The 18,111-nt window shown below is 42.0% G+C and overlaps 1 protein-coding gene across 3 annotated transcripts in view; it reads left to right on the top strand.

Moving 5' to 3' along the window:
* KLF12 (KLF transcription factor 12) overlaps positions 1-18,111 on the top strand; it is a 441,551-nt gene that overhangs the window by 352,578 nt on the left and 70,862 nt on the right. The window lies entirely within an intron of this gene.

Genomic DNA, 18,111 nt, shown 5'->3' on the forward strand with positions numbered 1-18,111 from the left:
CTCAATGGGGAGTCTGCTTCTCTCTCTTAATCTGCCTGCCGCTCCCCCTGCTTGTGCTCTCTCTCTGCAAATAAATCAAATCTTAATATACATATATTATCAGATATCAGACATATTATAGTATCAGATATATATCTGATATGTATATATCAGATATATATTATATACAATATGTTAATATAATAATATATATATATATAAAATATATATGTTAATATAATAATATAATATGTCCTATTTAGAGGAAGTGAGAAAGAAAAGTCACTCCTGCCTGAAGTGGTCATGGAGGACTTCATGGCAGAGGTGGGATTGTTCAGGGCTTTGAAAGACAGCTGGGATTTACGTGTCAGAGACAGAGAAAAAGACATTCACAATGAGTGAAATGGCATAAGCCAAAACCCCATGGAAGAAAAATGATTTGAGCCTAGGGTAAAAGGTTCTAATAGAAAGCCGTGTGCTGTACTACCAGTGGGTTAGGGCCAGAACACCAGGGTCATTCATGTGATATTAAAGGAGTTAGGGCTTATTTCTGTAGACATCAGGAACCCCTTGATGGTTACTGAAACAAGGGTGGATAAAATGGCCAGAGTGGTTCAGGAAGGTGTTTAGGCTTCTTGATAGAATCCACACTGACAGTTGATGGTGAAAAGGAGCTATAATACCATGCCGACAGAGCTATCAGAGGGCATTTCTAACAAAAGACCTCTGCCACCTTCCCACCCACCAGTTATACTCCTGTATTGGAACTGGATGCAGGAGTCTCCCCCCGCCCCCGTCGGCACCAGAAGTAAGGCATCTGCAGTCCTGGTTGCCAGAAGACCTCACTTCCCTTCTCTGCGCTGGTGGAAGTTAGCTCACGCAGAGATCCATAATTACAGGGCTCTCTGGGAAATGCAGCTTTTAGCTTCCCGAACTCTCTTTTTTCTTTTCTTTTCTTTTTTTTTTTTTTAAAGTTGGAAAACAGGGAGCTGGAATGGATCCTGAGGGAGCCAGCTTCCCTGTCTGTGCAGCTGGCTCATCTCAGCGGTGCGTCAGCTGCATTTAGTAGGGACAGGGATGGAGGCTGGCTTCCCCTGGATGCAGGTGTACCAACTGTAAGCTGAGAACTGCCTCATTTAGAGGGCTTGCGAGAGTGGTAGAAAATAAAAGGCGAGTCGAGACCGTTCAAAGTCAATCAACAATCATTTTCAGCTCCAAGGGATAAGGGAAAAATCAGCGGTACTCACCGAGCTCTGAACTCTACTAACCTGTTGAATAATTATCTTACTAACAGATAAATGGGTGGAGAATTGGTACTAGAGAGGAGATAAACCTGCTTCTAGGTATGTTCAATTGGTTAATAGTAGGATATCTCTGCGAACATTTTCTGGTAAGGAACTGAAAATGCAAAATTATACAATTTGGGCAAGATTAGAGGTAAAGATGTAACTTGGGGAGACACCAGCCTGATGGACCTTGAGGAAGCCCAGAGACGGGGCGCCAAGAGACATGCAGGTGTCAGCCCTGGGGTGTGGGGAGTGGGGAGTCAACAAGGCTTGTTCCCGCTGTGGGTTTGTGCGGGATAGAACCAATACTGACATAGTAGAGGCAGCAGCCAGATCACAAGCAAAGAAAAGAGTTAGTAAGGATTAGGGTCAGAGCTAGACTACCTGTTGCAAGGTTAAGCTGTGAAAGAAGCCATGGAAATTGTGATTTTTTTTTCCCCTCTTTTTATTTAAAATCAAGCATTTCTTATCAGAAATAAAAATGTCGGTGTCTGTTTTAAAAATGCTGTTGGGATTCCAAGTAAATGTTGCAGGATTCTGTGAGCTTGTTACATTTGAAGGTGATTTGAATTAGCATCTGTAAACATGTAGAGATTTAACATAGGATAGCCAATACTGAGGCGAGGGCTGTGTTAGACTTACGTAGGGTTTCCAAAGCAGAGCATGTTAAAGTTCACAAAGATGTTAAGATTTTATAAAAGATAATAGGAAGAATAGGATGGCATAATTTGAATTTAACATCATGCAAATGTACTTCCAGATTGCCTACTTGTGTGAATTAATTCATGGTCAAGCTAAAAGGGTAGGGTATACGCACACCCTAATGAGACTTCTCTGGCAAAATAGAAATACTCTATTTTCGAAGCCCTTGAACTCACGTTGCTCATGTTGTTACCTAAAAAAGTCATGATTTAACCCATCCATGGTTTGCTTTGCATGGTATGACTGATTTAAACAGGGGAGCAGGCCTGTGTTTAGCATAATGATATACATGTGAGAGAAAGAGAATTTGAAGGTCCCTGCTCAGCATACAGAATACAGGAAATCCGTCCCAAATGACTGTCCTGTTTTGCCCTGCCCAGACTGATGATGCTTTTGTAAACACAGCCACAGTTAGGAGAGCGCTTGGCAAATGAGAGCACCTGACACCAGTAAACCCTCTTGATTCCCATGCCAGCCACTCATCTGAAATGCAGTCAACACCAAATTTGAAAATGGATAGACTCAAAAGTAAAAAGAAACTAACGTCACCTCGCAGCCACTGGATCATACTTCCTAATCAGATAATGTGTGTAGTTCGTAGAACTTCTTAATTTCCTAAATTCTGGTTATGCTGGGATTCGTGTAGAATGTGGCCTACTATGGCTACAAGGATTTGCATATGTCTTGCTATTTGGCAGAATGTTGCAAAACTCTGATTACCTTTTTTCTTTTTCTTTTTTAAAGATTTATTTATTTGAGGGAGAGAAAGAGCAAGGGCCGGGGGGAAGGGCAGAGGGAAAGAGAGGAGCGGCGCCACCCCCCGCCCCTGCCGCCCCCCCCCCCCCCCCCCCCGCCTGCCCCTCGCCCCAAGCAGGACTCCATCCCAGGACCCTGAGATTATGACCTGAGCTGAAGACAGACCCTTAACTGATTAAGCCACCCAGGTGCCCCTCTGATTACCTTTTATTCAAAAACTAAGCTTTTCCATTTCTTCATGGTGAATTTCTCTCGTTATGTCCCAAATTGGAAGCTGGTTGTTTTGAGATAGTCTTTATTGTAGCCTCTTAGCATTTAGCCTGTACCAAATACCCAGAGACCTAGAATCCTCTCACAAGTTACTGCTGTTGGTAAAAAGGAAAATGAGACACCAAGACATGGGGCCAGGGACAGACACCATCACATGGGGACTCATGTAAGTAAGGACAAAATCATGGCAGCCAAGACTTGTGTAGCACGTGCCGTACTCAAGTATTGCTCTGAATGAGAGGTTGTGAGTACCCTCCGCTATAAAGATGGCAAAACTGAGGCATAAAGATGAGCTCTCTTACCCATAAACCATGCACTTAGTTAAATGGTAGGACCTAGTAGTGGTTGAATGCAGGTATCCTAGTGTCCAGAGTCTATACCCAACTGTACACCATGATGCCCTTCCATGCAGGGTCTATAATGCTTTAACTCTCTAGCCTAGAAAGTCCCTCAGGGTGGAGGCAGTATTTTATGCATTTTTACGTTACTTATGCCTAGCACTGGACTTGCAAAACAATGGAAACTAAGAAATCATTTCAATTCTTATTTTTCAAATATTGGAATCATAATGCTTTCTTTCTTAAATCACTGAGTCTCCAGGGCAGGAAATGTAAGAATTCTAATTTAATTTAATTTTTTTTTTGTCATGATATTTCTGCTTTCCTCTTTGGTCATGTGCAGTTTTTTTAGGGCTGTACTATGTGTGTTATTGTTTAGTACAAGCATGTGACTTTTTTTCTGTTCTGCGTTAATTCTTCTTATTTTCTGCATGTATCTCAGGGACTCTGTGAAGACTCTTTTTTTTTTTTTTTTTTAAAGCAAAAAGAATGCTCAATAATAAGAATGTATTTGTGGGCAATTTCCAGACCTAGCCTAGTTTGTATAACATCTGTATTTAATCTGGGACTAGAAATTTAAACAAAGTGCTCTAATCAGATCTTGTAAATTCAGTTTCTCTTGATTATTTAAAAGAGAGTATCAGGTTGTTAGATTAAATATGGGTTAATTCCATTTTATGGTCATTCATCCTTCTACATTTTCTAATGATGATGATTGAGGGAAAATAGTCTCAGCAAAAATTGGAGGGAATTTTTAAAAGACAGTTTAATTTACAGACTTCAAAAATCTTAATCTTACTTGTTGACAGTGGTGTTATTTGCATTATTCTCATATTTGGCCAGCACACATGGGAAATGTGAGTATGAAAAGCCCATTATAAAATTGTTTGGTTAATATATTGTGTGATTGTTTTTCAAACAACAACCAATTCCCCAGTCCCTTGGTGTCAGGGGTGTCTAGCTCCTCAGTTCAGTCTGATGCTAAGTATCCTGAGTTAGTCCCATCAGATCAGGGACTCAATCCTTGAACACTGGCCAGCTACAAGTTTGAGGTTCCCAGGACCCCCTCTCAAGTTCGGTATTTTGCTGGAATTCCTCACAGAATTTAAGAAAGTGTTACTTACTATTACCAGTTTATTATGAAGGATACAACTCAGGGACAACCAAATGACAGAGACATATAGGACAAGACGGGGACGTGTGGTGCTTCCATGCCCCGTCCCAGGACACCATCCTTCAGCCTATCAGGGGGGTTCACCAATGAGGTAGCTCTCCAAATTCTGCCATTCAGGGGTTTTTATGGGCATTTCATTACGGAGGTGTGATTGATGAAATCACTGGCCATTGGTGATTGAATTCCCTATCCAGCCCCTCTACCCTACACAGGAGAAAGTTCTGATCACATGCTTGGTCCCTCTGGTGACGTCTCATGCTGAAACTATCTGGAGACCCCACCATAAGTCACCCCATTAGCATAAACTCACATGGAGTTAAAGGGGCTTGTAATAAAAGCTAATGTGATCGCTTGGGAAATTGCAAGGGTTTTAGGAGCTCTGTGTCTGGAACTTCAGGCAAAGACCAAATATATATATAGGTGTATATATATATATACACACACACATATATATAAAATTGTATATATATATATATAATTTTTATATATAATTTTATATATATATATATAAAATTATATATTTGCAGATATACAATATAGATGCATTTAGAGAGCTCAGACTACTTCATGACTACTTACAAACATAATTTCAGTTCTAAACATCATTTGGTAAACATGAAACTATAATTAAATTTTGTTATATATTCCATCTAATCTGTAGTTAACATTTTTAAAAAATGGAGTTACTTCCTTGGTCATGAAACAAACAGAGCAGAACATTGTTTAAGAATGTGATGTGGGAGTTTGTTAGGCCTGGACTTGATTTTCAACTCTGCTGTGTGACCTTGGGCTGGATAGAACAACCTCTCTGAGCTTGCTTTTCTCATTTACAGGATGGGAGTGATGCCACCCTCCCCGTAGGCTGTTGTGTGGATAAGTGAGACTGTCTAGTAAAACTCTTTGCCCAGCACAGAATTCACAGTTAGCTCTCACTTTGAAGCCAGTATTTGCACGCGTGTGGCTGCTGAGTGTCGGGAAATCTCCTCTAGGACTTGTCCCTCAGTTTTTTCCTCCTCAGTCATTTCAGGCTCTTCTTTTCAGTTGTACCTTGCACCTAACATACAGAATGATTTCCATTTTCTTAAGAAAAAAAAGAAAAAGAACAATCAAGTTACTGTTTTGTCCCACTTGCTTATTCCAGAAAGACCTGTTTTTCATGGAAAAGCTCAAACAGACGTTTCCCAACATTCTCTCCTTTATCCTCAATCTCAGGCATTCATCATGTAGAGCCTGGCGCCTGTCACTTTTGTAGCTTTCCCCAAAACCCATCCTTATCATGGTGCCTAACTGACCCACTATAGTGATCTCTCCTCAGTTCTCTCGTTCCCTTTACCAGATCCGACAGGGACTGGGTCTTTTTCCTCCTGGTTTTCCTTGGTTGCCCTGATTCTTCCTTTGCCGCTGGCCCCCTGCTCTGCCCCTCTGCTCCTCTGCCCGTGGAGCCTTCTTTTCAGACACCCTCAGCCGCTTTCACTGCCGTGTTTATGATAATCAGATCCATTCCCGACATCTGCCCTCCTGAATCGCAGTCATTCATCTGCAGCTGCCTCAAATCAAAGCCACATTTCCCTCCGTTCTTGTAGCCTCTCGGAGCGTTAGTACTTGCTTCATCTTCCTCTGTCTGGTGTCGCTAGGTTTTGCCAGTGAACAGTCTCTTCCGTGCACTCCATTCCCTCACGACCTCTCTGGCTTTGACTTTTGTCCCCTTATAAGTGAACCATGGCCCCATCCCCCAGATAATCGTGACGTTAGTCTTCCTCACTTTCGGCCATAGGCCTGCCGCTCGCAGATGCATTCTCGTGCAACAACATTACTCCTCTGAATTCATGAAATCTTCCAGCAGCTTTGCACTTTCTAGAGCCGGAAATCCCAAAGCATCTATCACCGGCCCTCAGACATCCCACCTTCTGGGCTGCAAAAGGCATGAACTCCTTCCAGCTGCAATGGTTGCACGCGCTACTCGTCTTCCCTGCCCCTTCCTGTTTGCGCGTCCTGGTTTCCTGCCCTGCACACCTGCTACTTCTCCACATCAGCTCAGAACTGCGTCCTGTGAGACCCGGCCCAAATCCCATAGCATTAACTTGGAGTGATTTTTCTCTCCTCTGCTCTCTGAAAGTAGTGTTTGCATTATTTTGTTATCCCTTGTCTTGCAGTAAGTCCTCCATTTGGAGAACTGGCACTCTTTTTCTTAACCATATATTGTTATTATTTAACCTCTCCCGTGCTATTAGATACTCATTTGGCTGGGCGCCAGTCTTCGTTTAAAGTTAAGAAGCCACACCTTAGATTACGTGGCTCTTATATGAATTGGTAGGCAGAAGCTGGGGAACAGAGCAATGCTACTTTTTATGAGACTGACGTGCTACCTACTACGCCAACGAGGCACCTGCAATGCTACTTTTTTTTTTTTTTTAATTTTATTTATTTATTTGACAGAGATCACAAGTAGGCAGAGAGGCAGGCAGAGAGAGAGATATATATAGAGCGAGAGAGAGAGAAGCAGGCTCCCAGCTGAGCAGAGAGCCCAACGCGGGACTCAATCCCAGGACCCTGAGATCATGACCTGAGCCGAAGGCAGCGGCCTAACCCACTGAGCCACCCAGGTGCCCCTGCAATGCTACTTTTTAATCACTTCTTTCCTCTTTATCATTTTTTTCTTAGTAGGGGGCTTCATAAACAACCAGAACAATAATGTGATCTCTATCAAACTCGGAAATAACCAAAGGAAGTGACCTGGCTGTGCCTTGATTTGCCCATTTTGTTAGTAAAATAATAGCCAGTACGTGTTTCTGCAGGAGAAACCCTGTAGCCTCTTGGGCCAGTACTATGGGAAGCAGAAGACGGAGGATACTGGGGGTTGACCCTGGGGCTGAGGAGGGAGTGGCAAATTTGAACTAACTGGGGGAAGTGATGTTGATAATTGTAGAGGGCCTGGTGCATTTGGAAAGTGCTTATATGGTGGGTGCGTTGCTGTTTGTCCAAGCCTGTTGGTGAGTTGATGTGTGATACTTCACCTATCCCTTGCCAATTTCCGCAGGCAACTTTGGCCTTGTGATGTATTGATTGATGTATTTGGCAGCTCTTGACCTCAATTGCCAAATTCTGAAATGCAGTGTCTCTGCATGAGCTAGCAGGTCGTTTCCTGGCTCCTTTGCCTTCAAATCCTCCAAGCTTCTTGACCCTCGGTTTGGGCAGTAAGAGGACTTCCTCTACAGCCATCTACACATCAGACTGCTCTGTGATTTGTACTGAATCCATCTGTTGGATACCATTGCCTTTGATTTATTTGTGTCCACTTAAAGGAAAGCATATCAGGATTCACACACACACACACACACACACACACATTTGGTTAAACACATTATTTAAAATAAAGACAATGGTTACCATATAATTACCAGACTGGGGTCTTTCTAGCATGAGATATTTTACTGTCAGTGAACTGTAAGCTATATTTTCTCCTTAGAGATGGCTTATCATCTTTAGAGTCTGGTTTATGCCTTTGTCATTAGGCTCGTGGAGGAAATGATGTAAAATTTTGTCCTGCTCAAAGGAAAAATGGTACAGCCTACTGAGCTATAACACCTTCTTGAGAGAATGCTAAATTATAATAGATCCAATTTGGGGTGACAAAAAGCCCATATTACATACTTTAACTTTGCCTCTTTTTTTAGCCTAAATGAGGTATCTCAAAATTAATGTGGTCAGAAGCAGTAAAAGCGTTTGAAGTGATTTTTCAGCTGCTTACCATTCTTTCTCGACAGAGCACACTAAATAAAAGACATTACCAGTGTGACTAATAGAGTAACTACCAATCAGAATACCTTTCAATTCATGAAATTCCTCCAGCTCAGTCCATTCTAAGGATAGAATCAAAGGATTTTGGTTTACATGTTAAAAGACAGGAATCTTAATGCACCATACACTGAACAGTGAAAAATAATACATCAGACTTACACACATGTAAAATGAAGTGGAAAATTGAAGCAATTATCAGGGTATCTCAGGTTAAAGGACGAACTGGGGATCTGTGTCCTTTGGATAAGTGTCAATTCCACAATATAAGTGTTGCTCTCTACACCTGATCTAAAGTCCCTTTCCCCTGCACCCCCCTACCCTGCCCGAATCCCATCACAGCATTATTTCTATTAACCTTCTAATGTGTCGTCTTCTTTTCTTCTTTTACTCCTTTCTTCCTCCCACTTTTCAACATTTCTGCTGTCAGTAATTCTGTACCCAATGCATGTGAAAACTGTGATGGCAAAGTAGCAGAATTGATTGATGAGTTTGTACGCTTAAAGAAAAAGGTGTGAGAGAATGTGTGCACGCACATATACTGTGTTTATCAGTGCACCTTGAATGAATGTTATCAGTAATAACTGTTGAAAAGAATGAGAAAACACATCACTAAATAAAATAGGAAAAAGCAGTTTTTAGACAATGTGTATCGCTTGTATTCTTCTCCCGGCAAAGAAATAGCACTTTAAAATGTTTTTCCCTGATTTGGGGAGTTAAAAGTTGCAAAAGTAGAACCTAGATGTCCATCAACAGATGAATGGATCAAGAAGACGTGGTATATATACACAATGGAATACTATGCAGCCATCAAAAGAAATGAAATCTTGCCATTTGCGACAACATGGATGGAACTAGAGCGTATCATGCTTAGCAAAATAAGTCAAGCGGAGAAAGACAACTATCATATGATCTCCCTGATATGAGGAAGTGGTGATGCAACATGGGGGCTTAAGTGGGTAGGAGAAGAATCAATGAAACAAGATGGGATTGGGAGGGAGACAAACCATAAGTGACTCTTAATCTCACAAAACAAACTGAGGGTTGCTGGGGGGAGGGGGTTTGGGAGAAGGGGGTGGGATTATGGACATTGGGGAGGGTATGTGCTTTGGTGAGTGCTGTGAAGTGTGTAAACCTGGTGATTCACAGACCTGTACCCCTGGGGATAAAAATATATGTTTATAAAAAATAAAAAATTATATTTAAAAAAAAAAGAAATTGGGAAATATGAAAAAAAAAAAGTTGCAAAAGTATAGACAGTTCGCAGATACCTTTTAGTTTGCTTCCCTATTGTTGAGATCTTACATCGTCATAGTAGCGTTATGCAAACCAAGAAATTCTCATTGATTCAACACTAAACCACATACCTCGGGTGAGTCTCAGCAGTCTCGTCACCCCATCGGCCAGTCTTGCCCAAACTTCCCGGGAGGTGAGGAGGTGACGGATGCGTCTGCTTTGGCCTCCTGGCCTGGATGGGTCCTGTGTGCACACAGCTGGACGCAGGCCTGAGCAGATGTAAAGGATCCTTCTCCTGGGAGGGTCAAAGCTTCTTTTGGACCACACCCAGGCCACAGCACTTTTCACCCACTGCCCCTTCTACTTTGTACTACCTGTAATATATATTAGAAATAAATATATAATCAATATTAAATTAAATATTAAATTATTATATATATTTACTTATTCATTTTTTCCAGATAGCGGAACAACCGATCTGAGGAAAAATGAACAGGCTACTCTTATGAGTTCCTATTCTCTCCTTTTACTTACAGAGCAGTGTTTAGTAGATGCCTCCTTTGTACCAGATGTAGGACCTGTTACTGGGCATGTAGTGGAGAGCTAAGGAGAAATAGTTCCTGCTTTTCATCACATAATCACTTTTTTTTTTTTTTAAAGATTTCATTTCTTTGAGAGCGAGAAAGTGTGCATGTGTGTGTGGAGGGGGCGGCAAAGGAAAGGGAGAGGGACTCTTTTTTAAGGGTTTTCTTTTCTTTATTTAAGAGAGAGAGAGAGAGAGCAAGAACATGAGCAGGGAGGAGAGGGAGAAGCAGGCTCCTTGCTGAGGAAGGAACGCAGTGGTGGGTGAGAGAGGGGGCTCTGTCCCCAAACCCTGGGATCATGACCGAGGCGGGAGGCAGACGCTGAACAGCCTGAGCCCCCCAGGGGGCCCAGGGAGAGAGAGTCTTGAGCAGGCTCCCCACTGAGCATGGAGCCCCTGGACCCCCGGCTCAGTCTCAACAATCCTGAGATCACAACCTGATCTGAAATCAAGAGTCAGATGCTTGACCGACTGCGCCACCCAAGGGCACCATCAAATAATCAAATAATTATTATCATATACACTTATATATTATTATTATTATTATTTATATATTATTATTACTTGTATATATTATTATTATATACACTTATATATAAGTATATACACTTATATACACATGTACAAGTGTGTATATAAGCCTGATACGAGCTGTGAAGGACTAATGGACAGAATGATGGCAGTCTGTCACACAGACACATGGTCCAGTGTGGGCAGTCAGGGAAAGCAAAGTGGTACTTGAGCTGAGAGCTGAGAATGAGGAAGGTTCTGGAGGTGAAGGGGCAGTGTTGGAGGTTCTGTATAAAAGGAACAACACAGGAACGCCTGGCTGGCTCAGTCAGAAGAGCTTGCCACTCTTGATCTCGGGGTTGTGAGTTCAAGCCCCACATTGGGTGTAGAGTTGACTTACATAAAACTATTAAAAAAAAATAAATAAATAAAAGGAACAACACATGCAGAGACACAGAGCTGAGAGAGAGAAGCTGAAAGGAGGCAGGGTGACTGGATCACAGCAGGGTGTGGGAAAGGGGTTATTGTGGGAGAGTAAAGCTAGAGGTGTGAGCAGGGACCAGATCATTGGCACGTAGGCCCAGTGGAGATTTAGGTCTATCTCAAGAGAAGTGAAAAGCCACTAAAGGATAGTGGAGTGAGAACAGATTTGCCTTTTAAATATGCTTACCGTGGCTCTAGTGCAGAAAATGGATCGGGAGAGAAGATTTTGGGAGGGGCGCTGCTAAGAGACAGGTACGGGTTAAAATAGGTCAGTGGCTGTGGAAATGAAAAGTGGGCTGAATGGAGGCAGTGTAGTGGACAGACTGGGCTGGATATGGGGAGAGACGTTCAGTCGAGGATGACTATGTTTTCTGGGTTGCACGATGGAATTGAAGTTGGGGCCACTTACTGCCCAAGGCAAAACTGAAGGAAAAACTAATTATTTTTGGCTTTTCTGACATCAAGGGAAGGGTAGAACAGATCATGTCTTACCTCTCTTAAAAATGGTTATAAGATCTTACAAGCCTAAATTGAGTCATGAAACTCCCAACTTCCAGTCAATAAGTGGAGATCTCTGGCATCCCCTGAATGAGCAGGAAGAGGTTTAAAGTCATGCAAGAAAGGGGCGCCTGGGTGGCTTAGTCGATTAAGTGTCCAACTCCTGATTTTGGCTCAGGTCATGATCTCAGAGTTGTGAGATGGAGCCCTGCCTGCATCAGGCTCCGTGCTTAGCAGACGCTGCTTCTCTCCTCCCTTTCCCTCTCCCTCTGCCCCTTCCCATGCTTGCTGTCTCTGTCTCACAAATAAATATTAAAAAAAAAAAAAATAGTAAAAATAAAGTCATGCAAGAAGTCCTGCATGGTGTCCAGGCCTAAATCTGCTGCTTTTCTCATTTACATTGTGCCTCCATGAAATTCATGGCTCATTAACCATTTTTCTGGTATGGATGCTCGCATCTCCAGCTCTCTTCTTAAAATTTTCTGCTGAACCCCAGCCCTGTATAAGCAATGGACAGAGCTTACTCTATTTTTTTAATCCCCATACATGATCTTTATTCCTTATATTGGCTCCTCTGATCACCCAGTTCACGGGTCTGGGTGTTAGCTAAAACTGCTTCCTTATTCCACCTTGCCTCCCCACATCTTACATGTATTTACACCAAATCCTGGGGATAACACCTAACTTATTACGTATCTGTCTTCCTCCTGCTCCTTCTCCATTCCCACTCCACCATGCCCACTACTGCCATCTTGGCTCCCGCTTTCACAGCATTTTTACTGTAGGCCTCCAGTGGTTCTTCCCGCATAATGATATTCTCTTCAGCCATTTTCTACCCTGCCACCAACACAGCTTTTCTAGTACACAAATCTGATGGTGTCCGTTCTAACTTTAAAAGCCTTTGGACACTGTCCTTTAATTCTTTGAGTTAACTGCTTCGCACAATACATGAGATCTACCCTGCTCAAGGCCCTGTTAGTACCTAATCTCCTAACCCTCCAGACCTGCCACATCCCTTACTACAGTCACCCAAAACAATCTGTAGTTTTGTTGTTGGCCATTTCCACCCTTCAGCGCCTCTCTCTGTTGTCCTAGGGAAACTTCCGGGTCTACTCCAAAGCTTTAATAATTCAGATGCCCCTTTTATCTGCTCCCATGGCCATTTATCATGTTACCCATGATGACCATTTATTGTCCAAACTCATGGTTGTGCTGTAGGCACCCTGAAGTTGAATCATGTTTGTATAGAGGTAATATTCCCTCATTCAACACAGTTTACAGTACTGAAGAACCTAGAATGGTGCCTGACACCACAGATGTCCCATTAATATTTGAATTAATGCATAAATAGTAGGTACACAATAAATGTTTAAATTAAAGATATGAGTAGGGTGACTAGTTAAGGCAGTTGCTACTGAGAGTTTCAGAAGATGAGGACTGAGAATTAACCATTAGATTTGAAAACGTGGAGGCCATTGATGACCATGACAAAGATGGTTTCATCTTTGAAGTTTAGATTGAACTTGGTTCTTGTAAAAAAAAAAAAAAAAAAAAAAAGGGAAACAAAAAAGTAGATGTAGCTAGAATTAATTATACCATCTAACCTTACATGTGTTGTACATGATATATTTAAATAGCAACACTAATAAGAAATTTAATAAGCAGTTAAAGAGAGATCAGTAGTTACTATGAATTTCTTTTGAGTACCCAGATGCTTCATGTTTCATCCAGTGCCGATTTTAGGTAAAAAAACTAGTACATTCACTTTGCATTTATTTAATTATAAGATATGCAGTTGGTCTTAAATACATGTAAGATCTCTCATTGAAGCCCCTGGTGCTAATACACTTTATTGCATCCTTTAGGGTTGTGTGGGGAGAATATGTATGAGTTCACAGGATTGGATGATAATGTGGAGTAGGACAAGTCAGACATAACTGTGTTCAGGTTCCAATTTTGCTGTTCACTAGCTGTGTCAGTCTGGCGAGTTACTTAACTCTTGTAAGCCTATTTTCTGAAGAAATATGAACAATAAGGGTATGAGGATAAAATAAGATAATGTGTCTGATGTGCTTAGTATGGTGTGTGGTACACAGCATTGAAGTAGTGATTTTGTACTGGCGAGATTACTGACTTGTTCTCGAACGGGATGTAACTGAAATACCATGCAATTTAGTAAACAGAAGATAGATTTTCTAATAAAGAACAGAAAAATTCGATGTCAGAGAATAAGCCATATCGTAGAAATCACAGGAGTCGGTTCTTATTACTCTATATGTGTTCATTTCTCTTTGTTACTTCTTTGCCTTTAGTGAAGTCATATAAACATGGTAGTTAAGACTGCAGGTCTGTAAAGCACATTTGTCGTCTCAATCCTCTGGAATTAGCTGGATATTCCAGGTTCATCTTCCCATGCTTTCCAGTCCAATCAACACTGCTAGGGATAATAGCAAACGTGTATTGACTGCTTCTTGGGTCCCAAGCACTGTTCTAAACACTTGGCAACTGTTACGTCATTTAAATCTCACAGCCCTTGGAGATGGGCCACCATTACTATCTCCATTTATACAGGAGAGAAAACTGAAGCCCAGAGAGGTTAGGTAGCTCTCACCCCAAGATGACATGACCCTCTTGGAAAATGGTGGAGCTGAGATTCAGTCCCAGGCAGGCTGGTTCCACAGTCTGTACCTTAACCACATCATTCTATTTTCATTTGGGGCTAGAAGATTGGATTTAAGTTGGCCTCGCTTTTCTGTGGTTGGGATACTAAAAAAGCAGATGACATCTTCCCCCAGCAGTTCATTAGTCATGAGTAATTTGTGTTGAGTATTGGCTTTTGTCTCCTGCCTCCAGCCACCAGCCATTCAGGAAGGTTCATAAAACCATTGGGAAGAACTGGGCGATTGCATCCTCTTGATAGACAACAAATGTCAGTCATTAAATTATAAGATTTGAGAGTCAATTTCTTTGGACTTATATGCAAAGAAGGAAGAACCATTTTTGTATTAAGATATTTTAAAAGTCTCACATGCTTAGCAGGGAAGCTAAATTAAGCCCTGTGCTGGGCACAATTATAAAAATGCTGCGTGCTTCAGATGAGGAAACGCGTGTCAACAGAACAGTTGGTATACGTGGCCTTACTGGTACGGCTTCCCTTTATTCCACGTAACGTAAGTCACCCAACGTGAGCATTTCCATCGGACACTAACTGTCAGTCTCATAAGAGCACATTGTGGGATTCAGTGCGTGTTGCACAACAACCCAAATTGCTCTTTTCTTTAGGGTGGTGATTTTTTTTTTTTCTTTCCATATCCAGCGGTTAGTACTAAGGCCTGAAACCCTTAGTTACAGAACAAAGTGGCTTAGCAGTAATCGAGCCTGTGTGAGGCTAAGAGAAGCATAATGAACACTCCCTGTAAGCTTCCTGCCCAGATGCAGGTGCAGGAATCAGGAGGTCATGAATAATGCATGACATGCAGATTAGGCGGTGGTTTCTCCTACTGGGGTTTTGACTTTGCTACCTGCCTGGCTGCTGCTATATGTGGAAGGAAGGGAGGCAATGGCCAGAAGTGCCCCAGCATAGCCCGAGCTCACAAAAACACCGCATATCTTTTTGAAGAAATAAAATTGGGGGAGGAGCTGAAATGCAAACCTTTATAGTCTACTTTATCGAATGACGCATGCTCCAGGTTATCCAATTTACCCCCTTTCAGAAGGGAAAAAAAAAAAAGCTTTCTTGTTTTACCCTTTTAATTTAGGAAACCTTGTAATTATTTGTTCATATCCACGCAGTTGTGGAATTCTTTGTAGCCTGTTAAACCATTATAGGAATTGCCTACTTACAGTATTTGATCTATGGATCAATGAAATTGTGTTACAAGATACAAATACCTAAAGGATATTGTAATTATAAGTTCAACAGCCCCATTTTTCTCCACTGATATATGGAATGAGAAGCATCAGTAAGAGAATACTTCCATTATCGAACATCACCTGGTGGAATTTCGATGAATGGAACTACGAAGGGTAAGGAGGAAGGAATACAGGACCCAAACACTGAAAGGATATGGAGTGAATTAAAGAACCGTAAGTGTTCAGGCTAATACTCCTTAGAACTTTATTTAGGTGGTAGGACTCTGATACCCTAGTGAGACTGTAGGGAAGGTTCAGAGGACTTCCTATATTGTCCCTTGGGTCAGAGAGATTTAAGTGGGGAGATATTTTTTGGCTCATAATTCCATTTTGATGATTGTATTTCAAGCAGACAGACTGAAAGAAATAAGGAAAGAGAAGAAAAAATGAGCCTTGCTACCTTTTGTATAATTCTTCTGCATTTCTATTGCATGGTTTTTTTTTTTTTCCCTCTCTCCCCAATTTAGGGTGCCGGAATATGCGCTGGCTTTCATTTCTAGCTGAGTCTGTCATTTCCGCTAGGCCCCAGTTTGGCCAGATGCCAAGACCAACAGGTGATCCTTGTAGCTGCAAAACAGCAGGAAGTGAGCCGTGCTTGAATGAGACAGTTCACCAGAGGGGCTGTCTGGCCTCTCTCCATCTTTCTGCATAATTAACATCCCCTCCCCCATGCGGAGCAGAAAATCTGTGCCGAGCGGCTCAGCTGCAGCAGCCATTGAGAAGCTCTGTGAGGAAAAGAATGTTAATAAGGGATGTTGGAAGAAATAAGCCTTCCCAGTGCAAAGTGCAGTCTGGCTCTGGATTTACAGAAAGTTTGCATTTAGCCCTTCTGCAGAGCTGGAATGGTATTATCTGTTTTTTAAATGATTTTTACTTGCTCAATAACTATGGAAGACCGGGTTCTAGTGAATGTTGAAGCTGTTGGTTCTGACAAGGCTCAAAGACTCTTTTCTCTCCTGTACATGAGAGAAGTGTTTGGGACATAAGGATACCACAAGCCCAAAGACTGCCTAGATCTCACAAATTACAGTAAAGGTAGAGCAAAGCAGGAAGTTGGCCACAAGGAAGCAGGAAGTAGGGCCTATTGTCTTGCCAGTTAGTGACCCACAAAGAGGTTGAGGTTCAGCGGCTAGCTCCTGATTGGAAAATATCAGCGGTGCTTGGAAATATAAACTATTCTGATGGATGATTCTAACCCCGGAAACTTGTAAGACAATGTAATTTTTACTTCTCCGCTATTTAGCTAACCTCTTGAATTGACTGCCTTCCTCGAAGCCCAGCAGCAGAGCATCACATCTAGAAAGCTTTTCTGCTAGAAATAACTGTTTACCCTCCTTCCTCCCCCAGTCTCCGATTCTGTTCCTGGACATTTGGATGAAGTTCCTGCTGCAGAGGAAAAACCAAACAAACTAAAAAAAAAAAAAAACAAAAACAAAAACCTTTCTTTTATCTTCTCAGGTTCTGTGCCTGGGGGCCTGCAAATTAAACTGACAAAAGACTAAATAAATAAATAAACAAACAGCAAAAGACAGATTAGCAAGAGGGGAAAGAAAAACCCCTTTATTACACATGCAATATACAGACTTGCAGGCCTGCTCAGTGATGAGTAACTCGAAGGGGTGGTTAAAGTGTGGTTCTTATATACCATTTTAACAAAGGGGGTAAATTATGGAAAAGTTAATAGTCAAAAGGGGGGTTTGAGCTTCTAGAGGGGGTGAATTGTAGGAAGGTGACCAGGAAACAGGGGAGTCTAATGGTAGATAAGTGTTATTACGTAGTCTCATTTCAGTACTACGTCCGAGTAAAGAGTTGTATGGTTGTATGTTGTGTTCTTCTTCCTGGTTTTGGAAGTGGGGGGGGGGGGGGACACCTTTACAAAGGAAACTTTGCTTTACAAACGGGAAGTTCATGTCCTGGTTTTCTGGCCTATAAAGGGAAAGTCGAGAGCTCCTCCTTTGCCTGCTGTTTCTTACTTGTTTGCAACTCAAAATAATCCTGAGGCCCAAGTATCATATTCTGGGGTAGCATATCCTGAGCTCTTTTCTTTAGCTCACTTTTTTAGGGTTTGTAATCCAGCTGTTGACTCAGGGAGGGTTTGCTTGCTGTCTCTTTGTATCCCTGGTGGGAAGGGGCGGTAGAAGGGGCTCACCCTCGTCCTAGGCAAACACCTCACCTTACATGACTTTTACCTATTTCTGCACCTTGCAAGGATTAGCTAGGCAGGAACTTTGTGTTGGACTGAGTGAATCTGTCATTTGATTAAAACTGGGGGTGGGGCTCTTGGGGCTCTTCACAGTGAACATTATGACAAGCCATTATTACGTTAAAAGTGGTACAAAAGGAGGATGCCTGGGTGGCTTGGTCCTTAAGCCTCTGCCTTCTGCTCATGTTATGGTCCCAGGGTCTTGGGACAGAGCCCTGCATCAGGCTCCCTGCTCCTCGGGAAGCCTGCTTCTCCCTCTCCTACTCCCCTTGTCTGTGTTCTCTCACGCTCTCTGTCTCTCTCTGTCAAATAAATAAAATCTTTAAATAAATAAATAATAAATGTGGTACAAAAGGAGAGAGACTGCAGGTTTACATGCATAGGAA

This window comes from Mustela lutreola, chromosome 13, assembly GCF_030435805.1.
Source record: "Mustela lutreola isolate mMusLut2 chromosome 13, mMusLut2.pri, whole genome shotgun sequence".
Classification (NCBI taxonomy): domain Eukaryota; kingdom Metazoa; phylum Chordata; class Mammalia; order Carnivora; family Mustelidae; genus Mustela; species Mustela lutreola.